Source organism: Leguminivora glycinivorella, chromosome Z, assembly GCF_023078275.1.
Source record: "Leguminivora glycinivorella isolate SPB_JAAS2020 chromosome Z, LegGlyc_1.1, whole genome shotgun sequence".
In the NCBI taxonomy this organism is placed as follows: Eukaryota; Metazoa; Arthropoda; class Insecta; order Lepidoptera; family Tortricidae; genus Leguminivora; species Leguminivora glycinivorella.
In genome coordinates this window covers 39303020-39330011 of record NC_062998.1, presented here as the reverse complement: position 1 = coordinate 39330011, position 26992 = coordinate 39303020, and the positions used below count along the sequence as shown (strand labels likewise).

At 36.4% G+C, this 26992-nt stretch overlaps 2 protein-coding genes across 3 annotated transcripts in view; both read left to right on the top strand.

Moving 5' to 3' along the window:
- The window catches only part of LOC125240977 (ras-specific guanine nucleotide-releasing factor RalGPS2), a 31943-nt gene extending 24509 nt beyond the window's left edge, over positions 1-7434 (top strand). The window contains exon 13 of the mRNA XM_048149210.1: positions 7129-7434. The gene's annotated coding sequence lies outside the window, so the exon portion shown is untranslated. The remainder of the gene's footprint in view (positions 1-7128) is intronic.
- Positions 7435-11483: 4049 nt separating this feature from the next.
- The window catches only part of LOC125241206 (G-protein coupled receptor 52), a 62889-nt gene continuing 47380 nt past the window's right edge, over positions 11484-26992 (top strand). For both annotated transcript variants that reach the window (XM_048149570.1, XM_048149568.1), the window contains exon 1: positions 11484-11594. The gene's annotated coding sequence lies outside the window, so the exon portion shown is untranslated. The remainder of the gene's footprint in view (positions 11595-26992) is intronic.

Below are 26992 nucleotides of genomic sequence, written 5' to 3'. Positions count from 1 at the left end.
GCGGGTACTTCCAACTAATCGTCATTTTTAATAAATATTTCGATTATTAAATACTAGCTTTTGCCCGCGGCTTCGCTTGCGTTAAATTCGAAAATTTCGTAATGCTCCATACAAACGTCCACCTCCTATTTTAGGGAAGTGGGTTTTAGAAAGAGACTAAAAGTAGCCTATGTCCCTCTCCATCTCTTCAACTATCTCCACTTAAAAAATCACGTCAATTCGTCGCTCCGTTTTGCCGTGAAAGACGGACAAACAAACAGACACACACACATTCCCGTTTATAATATTAAGTATGGATTAGTATGGATGTAGAGTTTCCACTGGTCACATATGGCACGCTTTTTCGGTGGACACATATGTATGACACTTAAGTTAATAAGTACTATAAAATATTTTTCCCCTCACTAGCTCGGACACACGTGTTTTATCTTTTAATACCAGCGGGTATAAACACATTTTATGCACTAGTGGATAAAGTAATTTGACTTTGAATATAGTAAAATGTTCTGTTTTAAAATTGATAAAAGTGGGTGAATCTAGTGATGAAGATGATTTACCACCTGTGGAACTACTGGAAACAGTGATAAACGCGTTTTTTGCGTTGTACTGTCACAGTATAATAAAGAGTACTATCGTACAGTATGGCCATACTCTCGCTCCCCGCTGAAAGTGCCACCCACCCCCTCTCGGTTACCTCCCAGTTACCTCCTGTCAAAAACGCGAACAGTCGACCTGTCATATGTCACCCATACAAGCGTGGTATGCGTTCACCTACACAAGCTTAGACTGTGTGCTAGGAACGCGCCTCTTTCATATATTTGATCGCCAGTGTCCGAGCTGTGTATTTGTATGTATTTTACTTCTCGTGTTGAAAAACTCGCCAAATTCAGAATTCTATTCACGAACTTCAACTATAGAATCCTTTCACTTGCTCGTTTTTAGGGTTCCGTACCTAAAAAAGGACAAACGGAACTCTTATAGGATCACTCGTGCGTCTGTTTGTCCGTCTTTCACAGCCAATTTTCTCCAAAACTACTGAACCGATTAACTTGAAATTTAGCACACATATGTAAACCCAATGTATGACCCAAAGACGGACATGTAATTTAAACAAAGAAAATTTAATCATAGGGTCCTTGTTTTGGGGCTAAAAGTGAAAATTAAAAATCAAAGTCTTTTGCACTATATCGTGTTACATATCAAATGAAAGAGCTTTTAATAAGCAATACAAAAATATTCTATTTATAATTTTTGGTCAAGTAATTTTGGACTAATTTAAGAGAATAGGCAAAAAATGACCATTGTCCCTTTATCTCCGAAACTACATAGCGTAAAATCTTCAAAAAAAAAATACACGAAATAACCCACAATCTATAGATTTATACAGGAAAACCTATTAGAAATCTACAGTCAAGCGTAAGTCGGACTTAAAAGAAAAAAACTCAAATTACGATTTTTCACTGACTGACGCTGCAAGGAGTTACCAAATCTCTTGAAATTGTGTGACTGCGTTTGAATATTACATATAAATTCTGATTTAAACTTTCACGATTATTACACATAATTATTTTTAAAATCCCACTTTTAATAGTTATACTTATAAATTAATTTTTGTTTCGTTTTTTTAGAAATTGTTTCATATATTATCAATTATTTGCCAAAAATTCTGATGCGCCTTCGGACATACAGGCGCTTAAGACCATTTGTAAGTTAGCTGTGATGACTCAACGAAGAAAGTAGATATTCGCTCACGTTACACGTTAAAAAAATTGTGATGTACGGAACCCTTGCAACGCGAGTCCATCTCGCTCTGGGCCGGTTTTTTTCTAATTCCACACTCGGCGCGGCGATTAGTTGAAATTACTATGATGCCGAAATACCCAGGTAAGGACATTTCATTCACACATTTATTTTTGGTCATTTTAGTTAAGGTATCTTAAGAAAAATTACTATCATAAGTCCTAAAGTCAAAATGGTTTAATTTTTTTTCAGTACATATGGTGTTTTTTTTACGCACTAGTGCGAGAAGTGGTTCATTTATATGTTAGGTCGAAACTTCGGAGGGCCTGTACTGAAAAACGTCGTAAGATACACGTGCGAAAAGGAAATTCGTAACTCGTGTCGATTTCAAACACTCCCTTCGGTCGTGTTTTAATTTACCCCCACTCGTTTCAAACTTCCTTTTTTCCGCACTTGTATCGTAATGTACTATTATCGCCATTGGTCGATTGGTTGATTGGTCCTTGTACTGCTATATAATTTATCCACATGACAATGACGACGAGGCCGCCCGTTATTAAGGCACTGAAAGCTTTACCAAAGTATCTACTAGTTACTACTCTCTATTTATTATTAATTTATTGTATTATTAATCTTGAATCTTGAATTGACATAATAGTATTTTATACAATCGTGATATAATACAAAGCTTTTCAGTCGAGTACCATGTTTAGGCCACGAAGCTTGCTGAGTGGCCTAATAGTACGGTACGAGAGTGAAAAGCTTAATTATATCACTATTGTATACAATACTTTTTCTATGAGTCATCATCTTCATCATCAATGGACGAAAAATATCATCATTCAAGTTAAAATTAATGTTAATAGCGTCGTTCACCGTTGTATCAACATCGAATTACCTGGCAACCTATTGTTTGTAATAACCGTCTCTGATTGGTCGATAACGCGATAGATAAAAAAAAACGTGTTTCAGATGCAGAAAAATTTGCCAGGTATCGCAAATTAGTAAAGAACTTGTATGAAGTTCTATTTTTGAAATTATCACAGTTAACTAAAAGTGAACTGTAATGCAATATTATAGTTGACTAAGTGTCAAAGACTATCTAACACTGAAAAGTCAGCACTTATAGTTTAGTCTGTGGTGTCCTAATTGACAGATTAAAGTCGACGAGTAAAAAAATTTTTTTTTGTTAGGAGGTGGACCCGTACTATTGCTGTTCATTAAGTTGACTCATGTAGTTATGGTATGATTCAGGTATGATTACACTACGGATACTATACTAAATTTGTAAGTTTAGATATAGATTTGTTTTTTACTTTTGTATACGTTTTATTATATAGCTTTTATGTAATTAATTGTAATGCAATAATTAGCAAGATTGTGTAATCCGTTTTCTTGCATCGTTTTGTGTTAAGGTAATACCTATTACGATTTCCCCACAAGACAAAGGACATGAATATTTCCTTTCGCTCTCAAATTTATTTAATGCATGTTGGCTGCAATTCAAACTATGGTTTCTATATTTAAAAAAATATACTTTCCAGTAGCGGGTTTGTAATTATCGGTTTAACAATAAATTACCTATCTTCATTCGATATAACAATATATTATGGTATAATTTCTAATAATATATCATTAAGGTAATAATTATCAACAATGTTATATACTTACATTACTTACCTATCAACGAGGATTAATTTTTATTTAGGAGTACGGTAGATCTAAAATACATGCCATATATTAAATTTATAAGTCACGTGTGGCATCATTTCTAATTATAATGTATAAAATTCCATAAATTAATATTCGGTACATACCCTACAAGTACAGGCACACGTCTCCTCTTTCATTTAGAAATCACATGTTTAAACAATCTTTGTGTATTCTACACCAACACGACTTGGCTCCCTTACTGACAAGACTACTCAACCTAAAATATCGTAGGTGAACTAGGTGATTCCTGATCTTTGTCATAAGTATACTTAAGTCTTCGAGCAGCTATTTGTCTAACCTGCAAGTTATCACGAGCAATCTCGATAGATATGTGCAAAATACAGAAGATAATATGTTTTCGGGTAGTTGAAATATCCCTCTGATTGAGATTGATCCCTGTACCTTATAATACTAAACAAAAATATCAAAACTACTTAAACCTGCAATTTATAACAGTTAGAAAATGTTGTATTGTAACTTGTTATATCAAATGTCTGTTATACCGCATGAAACTTTTACATGATAAGAATGTAATTATTTTACAAATTATAAATTTATCGTTGCAGCGCCAATAACAAGTATCGTTAGGCCTTCATTTTTTATACACGGTGCAATCTATGAGTTAAGATCCAATTGCCAATTAAAAGCTTTGTAGATTTAAATCTAATATTCTTAGTAAACCTGTAACATAACATGAATTATTTTAGTAAGACCACTTTTTACAGTATTATGGGTCACATTTTCGACATCTCTCAAAAATAATATTTGGACTACATATACATTTAGGGTTGTTTAAATAAGATATATGTAACCCAAAGGAGGCCCATATAATTGAGACTGGCTAATATAGGTTACCATTTTCGTCCTGTGGCCCCTTCTGCACTTAAAAGTAACACGTGAAAAAGAGACATCACGTTGATCGGGATTTGTGGTAACATATCGCCTTTGTGTATCAAATGGAAATCGTAGTGAAATCTTCCAAAAAAAAAACTTTAACAGTAGGTACGTATAAGTTTATTAGTTAAATGTGATAGAGCGGCACTCTGTGGCAGCGCATTGCATTAATACTCCATATTGGCATAAAGTCTGAAAGTCTGAACAATGCAAATTTAAAGAAAAGTTTAGTTAGCCTTTAAATTTGATTCGTAATATCCTATGAAATCTGTCAGGTGTCTCGTGATGCACCGTGTATAGTGTGATGCAATGCACCCGTTACGTTTAACTTTACCATATTTCCATGCGTTCATATAATTCATATATTCCAAAATCTGGATTGCACTAACGTCACGGCACGACCACGGTAAGTATGGTCAGAAACAGATACTTAATGCATTATATTACAAAATTTAAACCAACTTTGTTTAACCTTCCTACCTTGGGACCCTCGCAACGTTCAAGATTCCACTTCATGAACCATATGCAACACTCGTGATTCAGTATTGAAATTATTTGATTGCTCGGGTATCAATATTAGCAAAAGCTGTTAAAGAACAACTTACCTCCCTTGTAATACAAAATATTTACAAATCTTACAACTGAAACAAACACCCAACACCCAATACCAAACTCCCTATTCTAATATTCTTTATACAAGTACATGTTGGTTGTCAGTTTCGTGACTGATATGTAGTGCGTTTCAAAGTGCGTCACAAAACTGTACGGCACTTTTTTGTAAAAACCCAGCTTTTAGGTGAAAATGCTCCTAATGAATATTGCCCGTATAAGTAATTTAAGCACGTAATTCTTACAGTTAGTACCTATGTATATATTTTTACTTAAAAATCAACCTATTAAGCGATTTTATTAAGTTTCCAAAATCATTTATGTAAGGGATGAAGTACATCATTTATTTTTAGTATTTTGTAGTCAAATGTACCAGTTATGTCCCCATTCACCTAGTTTTGATTTAAGCGCAATATGATATTTTCCATCAGGCGGAGCGTATACCTGTTTGCCACCGACGTGGTATAAAAAATAATATTGTGTATGTGTAGGTAGATTTGTACCATATTGTAGAAGAGAAAGCCGTATTTGAATTTAGTTCAACGACATATTATTGTATGATTCAAACCTATGTTATGTTATATTATCTAGTACCCTCAAGTAAAATTATATAGCACTTAACGCTTTTGTGTTCAATAAAATGCGATCAGTTGAAATTATATCGAATTTTATTTCTGTACCCAATTTACCACCTTTTATTTGCCGATTCTTGTGCAGTGACAATATTGTATGGAGAAATTATAAATGTATAATTAAATTCGCCATGCACTTTTGCAGCTCATTGTGTACATAGGTAGTACTTATGCCAGTCTCAACCTCGTGGTAAAGGTAAACTTTTTAAAAACCGAACTCAGAATCAAACAGAGACACCATTTTTTATTTTTTATTTATTTATTTATTAACATAAAAGTATACAGCTTATACAAGTACAGTGTCCCACAAAACAGTTTCCACGGTTTGACTGTGGCATCGTGCAGTCTCTACTCTCTTATATTATAAAATAATCTATATCATTAAATACTTATGATAAACTATTTCTATACGCAATTTATGAGGTAACTACGCAGCTTTTTACCAAATTTAATTTTGTTGGCTTCCTGTCTGATGTCAGTGGGCAGGCTGTTGAGTATGTAGGGAGGGCGTTTGTGAAGACATCTATCGCCGTAGTAGTTAGTGACCCTCGGCACAACAAACTTGCCCGCAGACACCGACCTGGTTCCACAAACATCGTTAGAGTGTTTTCATACATTCATAGTTTACAATCACTTAGAATAATTTCCAAGTAAAAACAAACAAAGAAACAATAGTAGAAGAACTTCTCTTACCAGAATAATATACAAATAAGCCAGGGACACTTGTTAGTCTGACGGATATTTGAAGAATGAGCTCCGGCCACTCGTCTCTGCCTTTTTATAGTTTCAAATGGCGACATGGTGGTGAAATGGTGACACGAAGGCGACACAGACGTGACATACTGGTGACTGGCGACGCAGAAGTGACATACTGGTGACTGGCGACACAGACGTGACAGAAAGGCGACACCAATGAGAAAATAAATAAAGAGGAAAGGCCCTATTATACTATATACACTTTGTCTTATACAAATATATATGAAATCGACACAGCAATATGAAAACAAATGTTACTTCTTTCTTTTCAATGCCGGTCGCGTAAGATGAAAGAGACAACATGACATTTGATTGCTCTAAGTTTCGGTACAGTTTGACATTATTACCGCAAGGTTGCTTCCGGCGGCCAGTCGCCATTTTAGTTGCCCCTTTGTTTGTGGTAGATCGGCTCTAAGAGGACAACAACTTTTAGGTTTAAATAGTGTATTTCGTTGTTAAAATCAGTTTTCGCATTTGGTTTTGTGGCGTGGACATCAAGTGATGCAGTCGCAATATGCCTATAAAACAGTGTGATGCACGAAAATCTATCAAATTTGACTCTTTAGAGGTTAGTAATCGTTTTTCATGAAAAATGGTTATAAAAATTATTTTTATGTCCTTAACAAGAATATATATACATATTTCATATTTTCTTTGTATTTTTATGATGTAATCGTTTATATTAGTATGGTACAATTTGCCAGTCAATGATGTGCTGATATCGATTTTCGGTGTCGCATAGAAAAAGCAACTTAATACTAATTTCTCTGTTACAACTTTTCAGTGTCGGTCTGGAGAACGTAAAGTGTACATATGTAGTGAACATTTCGAGTAATCACATTTCAACAGAACATTGGACGTGGCCAGATTGCGTGAGAATGCTGTACTTATCTACGTTGTTTAACATGCCGCAAATTTCAAAACTGGTTCCGGTAGCTGCCATTAGTAATGATACAGAAGAATAAGACACTAAAATGGGTCACCAAGAAAATAAACACGACACAAAACACAAAGTGACACAAAACACATTAGGTACCGATATTACGGAAAAAAAAGCAACAGAGAAAGTTTCCTATAGAAACTACATATTTCAATAAGTTGATGTTATTCCGCAATGAATAAATGATATAAAACGTTTTGTTTCTTTTTTATACCATGTGAAATTTACCGACTGCTTACAATTTTTAATCTTAACTAGGCTAGGCCTATAAAATAATCCAGTAACGGAATATGTAATGGTCCGTGCGAAATGAGAAGTGTCGTAGAATGTTTGGGCTCCCTATATTCCATGACTCTTCTCTTTATATACACATACTCTAAACAAATACACAAAGTATGTGTCAGTGGCGTCTATTGGGTGTCACCGGCGCCGAGGGTGTTAAATAGTAAATTAAATGTTAATATTACAGTAAAACAAAGTATCTAATCATAGTTACTGCTTTGTTTATTGAATTTATCTTTGGACCAACACCGCAATGTTGTCACTTATATAAATCCTATTCTTCTTGTCAGACAGTACAGCTTTCAGCCTTCTAATAACATTTTTATCGATATCGATAATTAAAGACAGCTGAGTGATACAACCCTACCGGAACTCCGCCATTTTAGTTGCCAAAGAAGTTTAGGTTGCTTATTTCCTCCATAGATTTATAGGTCTGTGGGTGACACAGATGTTACATACTGGTGACTGGCGACGCAGAAATGACATACTAGTGACTGGGGACACAAAGGCTACCAAAAGCCATTAAATTGCGCAAATCAGTGTTTTTTAATTAAGTCATACGCCCTACGCATTTAAGTTCCCGCTCAACATATGTTTGCTTATTAACAGGTGGCACGTGTTTTAGAGAGAGACAGAGATATTGACAATGATACTAGGGATTGCAATCCGGATTATCCGCAGTTCGAGAATCCGGATAATACGCTGACTGGTCTGTTTCTAAATCCGGATTTTAAAACCTGAATCCAAATTTTCGGATTTTTCATTTAACATGGGGTATTGTTAAAGAGCACATATCAAAACTATTTTTTATAATTTTTTGGTTGTGGAAAAAAAATGTTTTATGAAGGAAAATGTAAAAAAATACACCCCCCCCCCCCTTATCTCCGAAGTTTACCAACATAAATTTATGAATTTTTCACCAAACATGGCTATTATAATGAATATTACAGGAAAAATAAAATCGTACATGTACGTATCTTGAAAACTTTTTTTAATTTATAAAAAACCTTTCAGGTTTACATTTTTTCAATTTCAACACCCTTGCGGGTGTTTATTGTACCTGTATTTTTAACAAAATAACAATGAAATTACCTGCTTTCAAATAGAGGCAAAATGGTTAAAATCGGTTCACGCAATAAACAATTATTCCTAAAAAATCATCTTCCATACTGGCTCGCGAGCATTAGTTTACTCAATTTGCCGGTAGATGTCGCTGTACGTTGAACGCTCATTTCCTACATCGCGTATTTCCTGATATAATGAAGTCGGTTCAGGAGCGTCCTTGCGACATGTCGTAAGTCGTAAACTATTGAAGTCGAATAGTCTTGATTTTATTTGGACGTTGTCTAACAATAAAATTGTATATTAAAATATTACTTGTTATGTGGGAAATTGAGTCTTGAGGGATTTAGGCTCCCCACAGACAGTCTTAAAAATTCATAATCTTAAAAAAAACTTGTATGCAATCTGACAGTTCAAACTGACACTGACAAGACACTGACAGATCTGAACTGTCAGATTGCATACAAGTTTTTTTTAAGATTATGAATTTTTAAGACTGTCTGTGGGGAGCCTTAGTCAAATCTGTAGAGTTCTATGAATAACAATTTGATGATTCAACTATTGAAAGTTTGTACGGAACCCTCGGTGAGCGTTTTTTACTTTGTTTATCGATACTTTGTCAATCTCTAGTTTCTGTGAGAAATTATTCTATGCATACTAATTATGTAAATACACAGTATTGAGATATGATATTATCTTATATCTAAAGACGATACAGGAGGTGTCAATTCTCCATACAAACGCTCTCGACTATTTCCTCCCTGGTTTTTGAAGATAGAGCAATGATTTTTTCAACACTTTTTTTTATCTGTGTCGATCGTGTTGATTTTTTTGATATTCTTATTTTTAAAGACGCCCGTCAAAAATTTTCAAAAGCGGCGTTATTGATTATGGCACAAAAAGGTGTGGTATTCAAAATTGGTGACAATTAGCCAAAAAAACTAAATGGTCCGACACAGGTCATTTCATTGATTTCATTGTTATTCAGATTCTCAAATTTCGTTACGATTGATTAAGTGTTGAAGGAGGAAACAGTCGAGAGCGGATTTTAAAGATTTTTTCGCAATATCTTTTAACTAAGTTGTTCTTATTGGACAATTTTTTCTCGATAAATCTAGTCAATGACACTAATATATTAAACTAGAATTCCCAAATTGAAAGGGGGGGAGGGGGGCTCCTTTCCATTTTAGCATTTTCGCTCCTGTAACAAACATTAATATCAAAACATTCTGGCCGTAACGCTTACCGGTGAAACGACAAATTATTGTTTTATTATTTGGAACTTTATTTCGGTTTTTATTTCCTCTTGAAATTAATGTATAGGTATGTATACAAATAACTATTACATTGAGTATAAATGAACACAAATACACGGTGTAACATGAGGAAACCGAAAGATTTTAACTACGTACTTCAAAGGGCAAAATAAAGACAATGTTATTTGACGTCAAGCAATTTTCGCCAAAAAAATGTTTTTTCTGTAATTTTTTTTCAGTTTTTTGGAGCTATTTTCCCATAAATAGTAAATGTCATTCTTAAATTGGCACTATATATAAAATAAAATCTAGGAGGAGAATAACCTCACAACAAATCGACATCATGGCAACGCGGAGCCATAGACCTTCACCATAAACTATATCTAATGAAATTCTATTACCTTTGGGCAGATGTGTAGGTATATTATATTTTGCTATTTTTTCCTAATTAAAGAACTCCGTAGATCGATTCTTATCCATTGAGCGCTAATTACGACATCGGGCGACAAAGCTCATGTTTTAAATCAGCAATTCTCGAAAAGTTTGTACATTTGGATCACGTCTCCGATTTTGATAAAAAATGGTAGGCTGATAGAGTCGTGTTGTTAGAAATAAATCATTTTGTAATTGTAAATCGTTTTGTATTTGTATTTTGTATGATGCTGAGCAAGATCAACTAGGATTCCCAAAATGTCCCAGGTAGTTGGTATGAAACTTTCCTTTTTTGTTACCGAAAACGTATAGAAATTTGGTTACAAAAAAGGAAGGTTTCATACAAACTACCTGGGACATTTTGGGAAACCTAGTTAAGTGGATCTTGCTCAGCATCATGGACTCTATCAGCCTACCAATTTTTATCAAAATCGGAGACGTGATCGAAATGTACAAACTTCTCGGGAATTACTCAAATAACGATGTAGCGCTACGAACATAGTTCAGCGGTGAATGTGCGGTGAACTTTTAGCAAGGATTATTTATATAGGATTTACAATCTCCATTTTTTAGCGCCATCTATTAAATACTATCATATCTAAAATGATGATGCCTACAAATTATTTTTTTTGTGATATCATGAGATATTAAAATAAAGAAACATGTCATTTGTTATAAAAAATAATAACACGCAAAAATATTTGGGGAAAATATGATTTTGGCCACTTCCAGGCTGCTAAACAGCGCCATCTAGTTTTAAGCCTAAAAGCCCCATACATTTTAGCTGTACGCTTTTTTGTATGGGCTTTGTCTGTCCTGGTAGGTATTATATGGTCCTTGCTTTTAGTATTTTTTTTATTATATCTAGAGTGGACTAGAAATGGTGATGAATCTTTATTTAAAACGAGAGTTGCCACGCGTATCATGGTAAGGGTAATCTGTATTGCTACCGGATCGTAATGGACGCTTTCAAGGCACCTTTGCGGGCGTGAGAATCGCGGTTGACCCAATTTGTTGGCAAGGCTTCACTTTCTGTAATAAAAGTGCCTAAACGATGAATCGATGGTAGGGAGAGTATGCGAGGGGTCGGTTCCGCGAGGGGGCGTGCGCGCGCCGTGTCTCCGCAGCGCGCGGTCGCCACAGTGACAGCAGTCACGTCGAGGAGGCGGCACACACGGCGCGCCGCCGCGGACACGGCGCACCACACGCGCGACGCCACTCCGCACGGCGACCCGTCGCCGGCTACTCCGCCCGCCGCCACTTCCGACATGATTTGAAGTAAGTGCTCGTAACTCTTCACCTACTTATAAAAGTTTTCAACAACTTTTTGTAAACAAAGTTCCATTTAAGTTTTTCTTTCAGTAAATTATTTGTGTCAGCAGCTTAATGTTGCTCATATTTATACTGTTTTTTTTTTGCAATCGCGGTGGTCAATTGATGTAATATTAGTAACCACTGGTTTGCCAAACGTTTAGTATGATTTTGAATGTTAGCTGGTTAAACATAAGTATTTTGTTAGTATCGATTCGCCGAAGGGTGCGGGGCGTGTTGACCTTGGAGCGCCCGGCCGCAAGCGAAGCTCCCAAGAGCTAACCTTGACTCCTGAATGCCTGCGCCGCGCCGCCTCCCCAACAATAACACAGTGCATACCTAAGTGCCACCGCGCCGCAGTTCTATATTTCTTACTGTTCTTTTTGTTCAAGAGCACATTCCGCAGTCTTAATCAATAAAAGGTGCTGATCGATCCTCAGTGTTTCAAGACTTGGCATAGCTTCGCATGAAAGTAATTTCATTGTTAGTTACCTACACACGTATTCTCCTTTGGCCAAAAATATACACCCGTGACAATAGTTATTTTCCCCTCACTAGCTCGGAAACACGTGTTTTGTCCTTTAATACCAGCGGGTAAAAACGCATTTTATCCACTAGTGGGTAAAGTAATTTGACCTTGAATAAAGTCAAATTAACTGCTTTAAAATTGATAAAAGTAGGTGAATCTAGTAATAAAGATGATTTACCACCTGTGGAACTACTGGAAGCAGTGATAAACGCATTTTTTGCGTTGTAGTTTCCTCGCTACAGTGAGGGGAAAAGTTTTGTGTTACACTCGGGTGCAATAGTACATTACATCAGAGGCCGGGAAAATGAGGATTTCCGGCCAAGTGGGTATATACAAATGAAATTACTTTGCCCCCTTGTGGATAAAATGCAATTTTGCTATCTGTTTTCGAATAGCAAAGAAAGCCTTTATCAGTTGGTGTGATGAAAAAAATATTCACGCACCAACTGGTAAAAATCAATTTTGCTATTCGAAAACGGATAGCAAAATTTCATTTTATCCACAAGAGTGCAAAGTAATTTCATACATATTTTAACTTGATGCCTTGAGCTGGCTGATAGAATTTACCTACAAACAATTATTTTGAATCATAAATATTGAATAGCCTGCTGGATTTCATTTAGTTTGATGTTTTATAGTCCGTATTTTGTTCGTGTTGGTGTGGTGAAAAATTTTGTGTTTCACTCGGTGGCAAAGTTTGTTTAACCTACGTGCCTTGAAACCTCAAGATTCCACTTTTTTAAAACACTCGCTACGCTCGCGGTTCAATATTGAAATCTTTCGCTTGCTCGGGTATCAATATTGGCACGTTCGGTTAAACAACAACTTTGCCCCCTTGTAAAACAAATAACTATTGCTAGTTTCATTCAGGATCTTTAATAGGTTGAATTACGATGTGCTGACGGAAAGTTTCCAAAATTCTGTAAACATAGGAAAACTTAGGAAACTTTCCATACTTTGTATGGACAATTGTATGGACTATGGATGGAAACTTCATAAATTTAAATTTCGTTTATTTTTCGTGAAAGTTTCGTGTATTTTTCAAGAAATTTAAGATTTTTCAGATAGTTTCCGCAACTTAGGTAAACTAGCAGACGGAGATCCACAACTCTAAAGAGCTTGTGAGTGCGTTGTCGGCTCTTTTCCTGAAATTTTGTCAAGATTGAGTGAATTCCTCATATCCTCTAAGCATATTGTATTAAATTTGTTTCAATTGTTCAATCGACAAAGAGAGCAGTTTCATTTTGACGTATTTATTGTGAGCAACACCACTACTTGTACACAAGCTTGTACATAATATAATTATATTCTGTGGCAACACGCCGGTTCGTCGTAGCTTTTTGCTGCGCATAGGTTTTCACGTCTAAACGTTCGTAGCGCGGCCCGCGGGTACGCGTTAGTAGTTACTGTAGTTAGAAGGCGCTGGAACTGAATGTAATGTGTTACGCCGTGTCTTGCGTGGGCGACAGACCGTCGCCGTCGCGTCTCATCGCATCGTCTACTTCCATATCGATAAGGTTTGATTTCGTATGCGTCGCATCGCCGTCGCGCGACCATCGCGCGACCGTCGCCGAAAATGAAATGCACTAAAGTCCTGCTGCTGGTTGTTATGGTTTATTGTTTATTAAGTTTTGTTTGGCCAGTGAGAAGATGCACAGTTATTCATCAACAAATCTCCGTAAAAATAATGTGCAGATCTTTCCGCATCTGGAGTCAGTTAGAGGCTCTTTGTATTGTTTCATGTGTTTGTTTATTGTTTTTGTTTAATTAGGGCATCAGTTAGCTGGCGCAGATCATAGGGTCCATAACTTGTCTGCGTTCTGTGCTAATACACCCGCTGCAAAGTTAGCGTGGACCGAGTAAAGCCTGACCCGAAATATATGACTACGCGCCATGTTGCGGAATTTCATTACAACTATTTTCTTCATACTAAACTGAACTGTCACCCCAAACATCAGAATAACAGCGCCCTCTTCATAATAGTCATATATTTCTGGTCAGGCTTTACCTGCTTACATACATTGGCACCCGTGGCTAGTAACTGCTAGCGGACGACCCACTGTAGGTATACGTATATGTATCATATTCTGTACTGTTAGGTACAGTCAGCAGCAGAAGTAGCGTAGCGGCAAGGTGTTCAAAATGAACTTGACACGATCTTATTTTTAAGACAATAAGAGCGTGTCAAGTTCATTTTGAACACATTGCCCGCTACGCTACTTCTGCTGCTGACTGTATTTAAAAAAACGAAATTATATTTGTTGATTAACCAACCAAATACAAAACCCAGCGGATCTGTCACTGTGCAACTTGTTTAAAACCCCTTATTTGGTTGTGTAATCTTTTTATTTACCCTCAACTGGTTTAAGGAGCCTTTTGAGGGTAGATTTTGATTTATTTAAATACCTAAAGGTACAGACGATAGATATTTGTTATTTAAACATTTCAGGATTAAATTAGACGGCGGGCGAACTCGCATGCAATTTTAGTTGATAAGTTGTTTACATACAATCGATACAATTTTTGACTTTTAATCATTACACATACAAAAAAAAAACAATATTGCACAAATATTTAATAAAATAATTATATTAACAAAAAAAGTTAACAATAAAACTATAAAATAATTAATTTAATAAATTCATAAACCAAAAACATCGCTATGCAATGAAATTCGCATGTGAGGTCTCTCAACGTGTAAATGGGCCCTTATGCCCCTTATGCTATGCTTGCTGCGCGAGTTTAATTTATATTGTATTTGTATTTTTTTTTATTATAGGGACATATCTATAAATTACTTGTAGGTTACTATACACTGATAAATAATGATATTAAGGGCCGGTTGCATCAAACCGTCTGTCACCGTTAAAGCGTTCGTTAAATTTTATTGTATGGGAAGTTCCATTAGACGTCTGCTGCGTGATGTGACGATGATTTGTCTGTCAAATGTGGTTGATGCAACTGGCCCTAAGATGTACATAGAGATGATGTACGATGAATCTAAATCTGAATCAGTTAATATTGTTATCATTTATTTGGATAAAAATACCATGTTATAATAAAACTAACTTAAAAACTATAATAACCTAAGTCAATTTAATAATAAGTAATAACTATAAGGAAAAATCGGCTCTAAATCCGCTCCTTGATGCAAGGTGCCAAAAAGGCTGGCGGCTAGGGCATTTCCTGTATTTCCCGGTTCTCGATTGGTGGCGAAAGAACCGGGATGAAAAAGTAGGAACCGATGCTCCCGGTTCTTTTCAAAATATCCGTTTAGGGTTCCGTAGTCAACTAGGAACCCTTATAGTTTCGCCATGTCTGTCTGTCCGTCCGTCCGTCCGTCCGTCCGTCCGTCTGTCCGTCCGTCCGCGGATAATCTCAGTAACCGTTAGCACTAAAGTAAAATCCATAATCCTACGGACCAAATTGACAAGTAAGTGTGAACGAATGTTGCCACAGTTTGGCCAGTGTCGTTCTTATCGATATTAAAATTATTATTACATCGTAGATTTAAGGTGCACCCAGACGGGACAATGAAATTGACAATTTGATCGGCTAATTAATATACCAACTTTTTCTGTGATTTCGACAGATCAAAAGGTCTGTAGACCGCTAATTAGAGATATTTTTTTTATTTCGAAGCAGCAATAATATTATTCGAAAATTATATAGATATTTATGATATACTTGCCATAGCGTGACAGATAATTTATTATCGTCGGACATGGTATTTTATTTTTACCTAATACAGGCGCGGAAACCTTTTTATGTTTTAAAACTAGTGGGTAAAAATGCATGGTATCCATCCACTACCTCGAAGATACATAGAACAAACCAAAATGTGTACCTCTTATTTGAAACTCATATACTTACTTATTCTTGATTTAAACTTGTCTGTTGTATGTACTTTATAACTTGTCGATATATTGTTATCGACATATACCCTTCACTATTTTAATTTTGCTGTTCCTAGTATCATTTTACCTGTCAGACATTTGTCAATTTAGTCCGTAGGATTATGAATTTTACTTTAGAAAGCTGAAATTTGGTACCAATATGTATATCAATCACGCCAACAAAGTGCAAAAATAAAAAATGGAAAAAAATGTTTTATTAGGGTACCCCCCCTACATGTAAAGTGGGGGCTGATATTTTTTTTCATTCCAACCCCAACTTGTGATATATTGTCGGATAGGTATTTAAAAATGAATAAGGGTTTACTAAGATCGTTTTTTGATAATATTAATATTTTCGGAAATAATCGCTCCTAAAGGAAAAAAAGTGCGCCCCCCCCCTCTAACTTTTGAACCATAAGTTTAAAAAATATGAAAAAATCACAAAAGTAGAACTTTATAAAGACTTTCTAGGAAATTTGTTTTGAACTTGATAGATTCAGTAATTTTTGAGAAAAATACGGAAAAATACGGAACCCTACACTGAGCGTGGCCCGTCACGCTCTTGGCCGGTTTTTTTCAATTGCATCTGCACCAGGGGCGGCTCACTCCGCGATTCTATCGCCGCGCTACAAGTACATGCTGGCGGCCGCGAGTTCGCGGCCTAATCAGGGGTGGCGCGTGTTCTCACGGAACGCACGTTCGTACTTTCCATTGTTACTTTACGTCGCAAATATTTTTTTAAGGTTCATATGGGATGTCCGCATGTGGAATGGCTAATAATGCTTAGTTAAATAGCCATCATGAATAAAATAGGACAATCTTACACAGATCTACTACTTATTGATTGTCTCACGGAAAAGTTCAATAAGGCTTGCGATGTTGGGACATAAAAAAAACATACTGTATAATATAGGTACTTAGAGAGTACCCAAAACTTGACTATAATAGTATAACATTTTATCTGAGTATTAATTCCTTTTAATCCATAGGCAACCCTATCGTCCGACGCTGCGCACGTGCGGCTCGTTTCTTTGTTAGAATTTTGTAGGCATTTAAAAAGGCGGCATTTTGTGAACATCAAAGCAGTGGGCCTTCTGTACTTGTACTATTATATATTCTGTGTCTGCACTTACTGTATTTGTGTGAAATTTTAATATTTGTAAATCATTAGTAAAGTTGAATCTCACAAGATCAACATGATATTGATTGCAAATAATGCAATTTGCAACATTGCTTGCAAACCATGGTGTGTGTGTCTGTTTGTTTGTCCGTTTGTCACGGCAAAACAGAGTGACGAATTGACGTGATTTTATAAGTGGAGATAGTTGAAGGGATGGAGATTGGAGAGTGACATAGCATAACGCGAGCGAAGCCGCGGGCAAAAGCTAGTTGTATATATAACGTAAACAAACCAATAGGGCAAAAATCTGTTAATTATTTCCAATCCAATGTGAGAGAATTATGTCAAAAGACACAGCCAGTCGCGCAATAAGGGTTGTTTTTGAATCTTTTTGGTATGGAACCCTAAAAATACTAAGAACCAGGAAAGTACCGGGACTCCCGGTTCCAGTCCCACTTAAAACCGGGAGATAAAATTTTTGCAACCGCCTCCGGTTCTGCATGCCCTGCTGGCGGCATTGCCACGTAGGACGGCAATGCCTAATGCCTATTGCCTATACAGCTATACGTTGCGCTAGGTAAGTGCTAGCCTTCTTGCCTCCTGTAGCATCAACGAGGCGCTTTGCTAGCTCCTTAAAAATACCGTGAGCAACTGAGCACCTGAACCCCACGGCCCAAGCGATTCCACCCAAACGGCTCAAACAAGAAGCTAGAATCTTCAGTTTGATGCTATTTTTAACCCCCGACGCAAAAACGACCCTTCGTATAAATATGTTATAAGTTTGACGTGTCTGTCTGTGTGTATGTCTGTCTGTCTGTCTGTCTGTCTGTTTGTATGTTTGTCTGTCTGTCTGTCTGTGTGTGTGTCTGTCTGTGGCATCGTAGCTCTCGAACAGATGAACCGATTTTGATTTAGTTTTTTTGTCTGAAAGCTGAGTTAGTCGGAAGTGTTCTTAGCCATGTTTCATGAAAATCGGTCCACTAGGTCGCGGTCGGGGGTTTTTTCAAAATTTTAATTTTGTGGTTAGGTTATTTTATTATAGATGTAAAGACAACCACTTAAGACAAAACCATAGAAGTAGGATGACAGCGTAAGCGAAATGATAGGTCTGTGGGCGAAACCGACTTTCGGACTGGCAATGCGCTGAAACTGCTGATCCATTTAAGTTTAGTTTTTATAGAGGTATGACAAGTTTTTTCCTCAAAAATATCTTAACCAAATTATAGATGAAATCTACATCGTTGAAAATTATACGCCCAAAAAAAATCAACAATTTAATACATATTCGCGTTTGCTTATAACATTGCCAACAAAGTTGTACGGTACAAAACTTGCGGAATGCGATGTTGACATAATTACATAGAATATTCTATTGTCTGTGTCAAGGGAAGCTTAAGCTTAGCGGTGTCCGTAGCGTCGAACAAACAGGCCACGTAAATACGCCATGAATAATATACAACAAAGCCTTTCCAGGGCATGTAGACAAGAGTGCAATCGTTGACGCTCCTTATATTACTTATTATAGTTATCTCTGTCTGTCGCTCTTCCGTATTGGTGCGACATAGCCACCTCAGCGTCAACGATTGTACTTTTGGCTATGGGCCCAGTAGCGAGCACCAGCGGCGCGCGATGGCAGAGGGTGCCGCCCACACTCGCCACACGTACCGTGTACTCAGCAAAACAACCTGCCATTTGCATCCTCCTTAATTTACCGATAAGACCATATTCCAGAAAATTATACTGACTACTTTTAGTACCTCTTTCACATTACATAGGTACTATTTTTATTTTTTTATTTCCTTTAATGACCATATTATAACAGTACATTACGATAGAAGTGCGTAAAAAGGAAGTTCGAAACGAGTGGCGATAAATTAAAACACGACCGATGGGAGTGTGTTAAATCGACACGAGTTACGAATTTCCTTTTCGCACGTGTATCGTACGACGTTTTTCAGTAGACGGCCCTCCGAACAAACGTAATTACGTACCTACTTAGTAGTCATACTAGTTATGAAAACCGGCCAAGTGCGAGTCGGACTCGCCCACCGAGGGTTCCGTACCTACAAAACTATTAGGTACTTTTACGTTACTCACATAAGTCTAAAGACTGGGCTAGGCTAGAAGTATAGGTTCTCTAATGAGCATAATTGTGTTTAGCGCCACCTCTCGACGAATTCGCGAACTAATTAGCACAGCTTGCGTGAGGTCTTTTATAACGTTAACCAAATTCAACATTTTTTATTTTATTTTAAAGTAGGTGTTTTATGTAAAATTTCGTAGCTATAAATTTTAACACCTTTATTCATAAACGTACACTAATGTTATCCAGCCGATAAAGTTCGTTTGTCCCTTTCTATCACACCAATACGTCGGAAAGGGACAACCGAACTTTATCGGCTTGATAACTTAGTGTACGTTTATGAATAACGGGGTGAGTATTACCGCACTGTAAAAATGTAATGTATACGGATTAATGAATTTAATATAGATAGGTAATTATTGATATGTGGCAAAACGAAGGAAATTGTTTACACCTTCGCAATAAGTATCTAATGATATTTTTTTAATTTACCATGTTACTTCACGTACCTACTTAGGTACTTATTTTAAAAACTCTAAAAATGTCTATTGAGTTTCTGTCGCAGACCACCATGTGGCTTCTGCATATTCTGCGCTGTGATAGAGTTGCCTTAGTAGGTATGTATATATTGTATAATAGGCAATAAGAGGCAAAAAACATATTGTGCTAAAATATTTAAAATACCTACAGTCATTTCCGAAACGTGTCAATTCATGTCAATACTTTCTTTTATCAGTATTACATTACACGGAGTAGGTAAACGTTTCGTGGCAGCGGCAGCGCACACTGCAGAGAGCGCACATGGACACCGGCGCGGCGCCAGCGCCACAGAATATATAATAGCACAAGTAAAGAAGGCCCACTGCTTTGATGTTTCCGAAATGTCGCCTTTTTAAATACCTACAACATTCTTACAAAGAAACGAGCCGCACGTGCGCGGCGTCCGGTGATAGGGTTACCAATGGATCCAAACGAATTAATACTCACATTAAATGTTATATGTATTTATGTTTAAATTTAGTTTAGATATATAACGATGCATGGTAATTCTGATGTACCTCATTTTAAAATGTATCATATATATTAATTAAGTTAGTGAATAAGTAACATATCCTATATTGTATGCCCTAGCAGGGTATCATGTACCTACTAAGATCTATGTAAGACATTTATTATACTGATGAACATGATAACAATGGATTAAATGAATATGAATATGAATATTCAAGTCTTGAGTACTTTCTAGGTATATACGCTGTATTTATATATTTTTGTTCAAGGTTCCAACATCACAAGCCTTATTGAACTTTTCCGTGGGACTTAATCAGTAGTAGATCTGTATAAGAATATCTTTTGGTATTTATTTTATTCAATATGTGTATTTAATTAAGTATTATTAGCCATTCCACCCGCGGACATCGCTTAAAAAACCTCGCGACGTAAAGTAACAATAGAAAGTGCGAACGTGCATTCCGTGAGAATGTGCGCCACCCCTGAGTAGGCCGCGAACTCGCGGCCACAGCTCGCGGCCGCCAGGATATACTTGTAGCGCGGCGATAGGATAGCGGAGTGAGCCGCCCCTGGCGGCGCCAGCGGACGCGTCTGTGTGCGTGAGCTAGGTATGCATACAACTACAACTGCTGTAGGCACCGCCCCCCCCCCTCAGCGCGTCCTCTGCGGCGCGGCGATAATCACCTAGCCCTAAGGCCCTGGTTTCTCTGGCCCGTCACACGCGCCCGGCGGCGTTTGGATGTGAGCCGCATGTGCCGCTGTGCCACACGCTGTCGGTCGCGGGTGCGTGGGTTTTCTGACCCTTGGTCACCCGTCGTCGGCGACGGAACTCAGAAGCTCTGGTAGTCTGATTTTTGAACTGTTGTGTTGTGCTCTGATCAAAATGAATGCAAAAATACTTACATTGTAATTCTTAGAGGAAGAAGATTATACGCGACTTAATCCGTTTCCATATAAATATTGATATTACCCAAAAAAAGAGACAGTCAAACGATATTTTTGTATGAAACCGGCAAAAAGAAAGTGAAATTTTTAACTTGGTACTCAAACACTTGCATTGTAGTAAAGAAAAATTTACATCATATATTCGATTAAGTATATCGAAAACAGTTCACAGAAGTACAATTCATCCATTGAATTACTATGTACTAACATACTAGAAATTACACCCCAAACAAAGTCTGTGCTCCGGCCGGCAGCGCGCGGCGCATGCGTGGGGAGGTACCGTGTCATAGAGTAAGACTTGACCAATGACCACCTAGACGCGACACTCTTAGTGTAGACCTTTTTTTATACTTTTTTGTAAAATACTAACTCCCTTATTCATAAACGCACACTAAAGTTATCAAGCCGATAAAGTTCGTTTGTCCCTTTTCGGCGTATTGGTGTGATAGAAATTAGAAAGGGACAAAGGAACTTTATCGGCTTGATAACTTTAGTGAACGTTTATGAATAAGGGGGTAAGTAGTTTAATTTTAGCACTATCATACATTGTGCTATGTTTAAGTTCTACTAAGTGAAACAAAAATACATTATTGATTTTTTTCATATACCTACTTTAATTGCCCTTGAAGAAAATCATAGGTTATTATTGTATGAAAATATCGATTACAACTCGTGTTAGAACTGTGTAGTATTCATAAGTATAACGTGAAATAAATTTAACATTTCTCTTTTATATATTACAAACAGAATATAATCACAATTACTATACTTCATTACCTACATGTCAAGTCTGTGCGATTATGATGCGATTAATCTATGATTTCGTTCAACAAAATGGCAGCGATAGCTTCGCGTTTGAGGAGCGCGTGAAGCGCGTCCCTTCATTGAAATAATTACTTAAATAAAGATCGATTAACATAGCGTGTATACTAACCGATTAAATGTGACACGTCAGTTTTATTCGATTTTCTCGTATGGCTTAAACAGCATCTTGTTGCGCAGGAAGGCATTTTTACATTTTATTTGTGTGCAGGCATAAACATAAGTCCAATGGACTTATGTTTGTAGCGCAAACGTTTTGCTCGCAGTGTCCTCTCTAGTATTACCTCAATGAGTTCATCATTATCTTTAGTGAAGTCAGTCATTTTCCATATCAAGACGCCACCCGCCGTCCGTTGCTATTGTACAAAACGAATACAGACCGTCGCGTGCGGCGTGTGACCTTCGCCCGTCGAACCACCCGCCGCCGGCGACGTTTCAAAGAAACCACCCTCAAACATTTCCGAACAAAACATTCGAACGTCGTCAGTCGCGGACCCGCGTAAAAAACCACAACACGTTCTATGAACATTGGTCAAGTGCGAGTCGGTTTTCGACTTTTCCATACAAAGAACTCATGAGCGCCTGAACGACTGTGATGGCAAAGTTAACTTTTCGCACTTTCAAGACTTTACGTATATATCTCGGAAACGATAAGAGATAGAGCAAAATGGACTTCAGATTTGGGCTGTCGTTGGCACAAATTCTATGTTTTCGTCAACAGAGACCTTTTTTTGGACCGATTTGAACAAAATTTTGCTCAGTCCACTTACAAACGGTCTTAAGCGCCTCCTTTTTAGTAGGAACTTAAGTCATTTTGGCAAATGAAAAAAAATTGAACAATTTTAAAAAAAAAAAAGACAGAAATTAATTTCTTTCTACCTGTCCATCACGCTTACAAAATTTTAAGACGTTTAGTAACTGCTTGCAGCGTCAGTGAGTGAAAATCTTAATTTGAGTTTTTTTCTCGTAAGTCCGACTTACGCTTGACTGTAGATTTCTAATAGGTTTTCCTGTAATCTACAGGTAGAGGGCTATCTCGTGTATTTTTTTGAAAATTTTACGCTAAGTAGTTTCGGAGATAAGGGGGGGGGGGGGGAATGGTCATTTTTTGTCTATTTTCTTAAATTACTTCTAAAGTACCAAAATTAAAAATTAAAAAAAAATATATTTCAAATGCTCATAAAATGCTCTTTCATTTGATATATAACACAATATAGTTTTAATAACTTTGATTTTTAATTTTCAAGTTTACCCCCCAAAAGTGACCCCTATGATTAAATTTCATTTAATTAAATTACATGTCCGTCTTTGGGCCACAGGTTTACATATGTGTACCAAATTTCAAGTAAATCGGTCCAGTAGTTTCGGAGAAATCGGCTGTAACAGAGGGACAGACAGACACACGAGTGATCCTATAAGGGTTCCGTTTTTCCTCTTTGAGGTACGGAACCCTAAAAAAAAGCTGCACTTTTGAATGGAAGCAAGCCGCTTTGCATGGTGATAGTAGACATCATAGTAAACGATTTTTTCCGAGGATATCGAAATTTCATCCCTTAGGAAGCCGAGCGTAGCGAGGTGTTTTATGAAAATTAAAAAAAATCTATCTTTTTATTGTGTAGTCCGATTTTGACAAAACGTATCTCAAATGAAAGGTATTAATTTGTGTAATTAAAAAAAAATACAAAGAAAAAATTTTGAAAGAAAAGTAAGAATAAAATTAAAAAAGTAAATTTATGTCTCGCACTGAATAACTTCAAAGAATGACAGACAAAATGTACAATGTTGATATACGAGTTTTTTTAAATCGAAGACAGATAAATTTGTAGCTGAAAACTGAAGACCGCATTGAAATCGGATTAGCATTTTTTAAGATACAAGTTGCCAAAGTTGGGAAAGATCGCTTTATATGGCCACTTTGAAATTCCTTTGCCAGAAAGTCAGAAATAATATGTTTTTCTGACACAGAAAAATACATAGTAACAGTACACATCAAAATAGAATTAAAAATTCCGAGGATATTATAATTTCATCCCTTAGAACGACGAGCGCAGCGAGGTCGGTTACGAAAACCGAAAAAAAAAATCTCTTTTTTTTACGTCGTCCGATTTTGACAAAACATGTTTCATTTGAAAGGTATTGCTTTATGTAACTTAAAAAAAAAATATTGAAAAAAATTGGGAAAAAAAAAAACGGTGTAAGATTTTAAAAAAAAAATAAATGCATGATTATAAACTAAAAACCGAATCGAAATCGAATCCTTAATTTTCGTATCATTCAATTTTTTTTAAAAAATTCATCCCTTGGAAAGCCGAGCGTAGCGATGTCTTTGTATTTTTTTTATCCTTGTAAAAAAATGTTTATAATGATGTCTATTAAATTACACAATACCTTTCATTTGAGATACGTTTTGTACGTGTCTTTGCAGGAATATAATATTTTGAAGTACAGAGACCGATATTGTTCCGTGATTCCGCAACGGAAAATGTCATATTATTAATTTATTACGAATCGGTGTTTGCTGCTGATTATTACTGATGTGCCGACGGAAAGTTTCCAAAATTCTGAAATTTTCACATAGGAAAACTTCGGAAACTTTACATACTTTGTATGGACAATTGTATGGATGGAAACTTTCTATTTCATAAATTTAAATTCTCTTTATTTTTCGTGAAAGTTTCGTGAATTTTTCAAGAAATTTAAGATTTTTTTGGAAAGTTTCCGCAACTTGCACAATGCACATCACTACTGATTATTAACCGCCGCTCCAAATCTCAAGCAAGGTGGTTCTCAATTCGTCTGTATGTTTTTTATTTTTTTTTAATGTTTGTTTCACGATATCTCCGTCGTTACTGGACCGATTTTGAAAAATTATTTTTGATTGAATGTATATGCATACAGATTGGTCCCATTTTTATCAGAACCCAGTTCTGATGATGAGATCCTGGAGAAATCGAGGGAACTCCTCAAATCTGAAAGGCATACCTACATATGGTGATTTTTGTATTTTTATGTGACATTTGGTGCAGTGGAACTGCTGATGATGGTCAGAACGGAACTCCTCAAATCTAAACGGCACACTTATAGTGACTTTGGTATTTTTATAAGAACAGCATGCACTTACGTCCAGAACAGTGACATTTGGTGCAGTGGAACAGCTGATGAAGATCAGAACGGAACTCCTCAAATCTCAACGGCACGCTTAATACGTGTTTTTTTTGTTTTCCGTTAAATTCGACACGTAGCTAGGTTCATTATCAGGAACCACCCTGTATATCACTTTTAGCTAATTTCGGAAAAAAAAATTTTTTATCATTTTCATATATAATAAATGAATTTATTAGTGTGAGAGACCCTTAACTGAAAAGTGGAATCTTGAGCATTGCGAGGGTTTCAAGGCACGAAGGTTAAAAAAACTTTGCCACCGAGTGAAACACAAAATATTTCACCACACTACTTAACATTGAATAAAACACTAAACAACAAATTATTTAAATCAAATCCATTAATTGAATTTTTAATCAAATCATCATTCATAGATAAAATCTAACTTCAGCTTTAGACATCAAGTTAAAATTTGTACTTTCTAAAAAAAAAGTCAGTTCATCCTTACTTGTCCAATAATGTAAACAAACGAAACGTCAAATATGGTCAAAGACAATAACCAGTGATTGGAAGTGTCGATAAAATGATGTATTAACGATAATTTCGCTGCTCACGTCATCAGAGGATTTTCAATTTTACGTCACACAAAATATCACATAAAACACACACACACACGTCACATAAAACCAAAATTAAATTCTTTTACGTCACATTTGCAACAATCCTGTGAAAAAGGCTAGTTCAGTATTCATTTTATAGTACCTAGGATTAACATTTACAACAACAAATATCAAAATATACTCATAGTTAAATATTTATTGTAAAGAAAGGGTAGGAAATATTAAAATTTAGAAAAAACCCCCGATCGCGACATAGTAGACCAATTTTCATGAAACATGGCTAAGAACACTCCCGACTTACTCAGCTTTCGGGCAAAAAAAACTAAATCGAAATCGGTTCATCCGTTCGAGAGCTACGATGCCACAGACAGACACACACACACAGACAGACAGACAGACAAACAGACAGACACACACACAGACAGACACGTCAAACTTATAACACCCCGTCGTTTTTGCGTCGGGGGTTAAAAACGAAATGTAGTAGGTTAAAAAAAATCTGATAAATTATTGTAGTCTATATCAACGCACATTTTCCAAGCTATACAAACTCAAATATTAATATCGATCGTTCATAATGATAAGTTGTCATCCCAACATCATGATTCGTAGACAACCTAGACTTCGTAATGTCAGGGGTTTTTGATGTCATCCGTTCGTCATTGCAATTATTGATGAAAATCTTTTTAGTAATGATATTTTTCAGTGTTTTTTTTGATTGATTTCAATACTTTATGAGTTCCTTTAAGTATAGAGGTATGATAACATTTTAAGTGATGATTAATGTGTTATTCCAGAGAAAAGTGAGTTAATGTAATCCAGCAGTGTTTGTTTACATGATTGGACAAGTAAAGGTGAATTGACCTTACTCATGTTGATAAAATGCAATTTTGATATCCGTTTCCGAATAATCCAGAGAGCCTTCACCAGTTGGTGTAGTGAAAATACATTAAGCCGTTTACCAGTGATAGGAAGGTATGTACAACGAACATTGATAGGAATTTAACGTAAGCTTGGAAAGGTATTTTGCCAGCTTCGGCTATGTAGGTCAAACGAAGAGGGATTTCATGAATGTAGGTTGTGTAGATAAGCGTGCGCTGGGGATGTCATATCCAATTCAGGGAACAGGGTTAATCCCGGCTTTGCTTAGTAAGTGCAATTCACGGATAATTGAACATGCAACAGTGCAGTGTGGGCTGTGTGGTGTGGGCTAGCTAATTGGACCGCCAATTTCGTC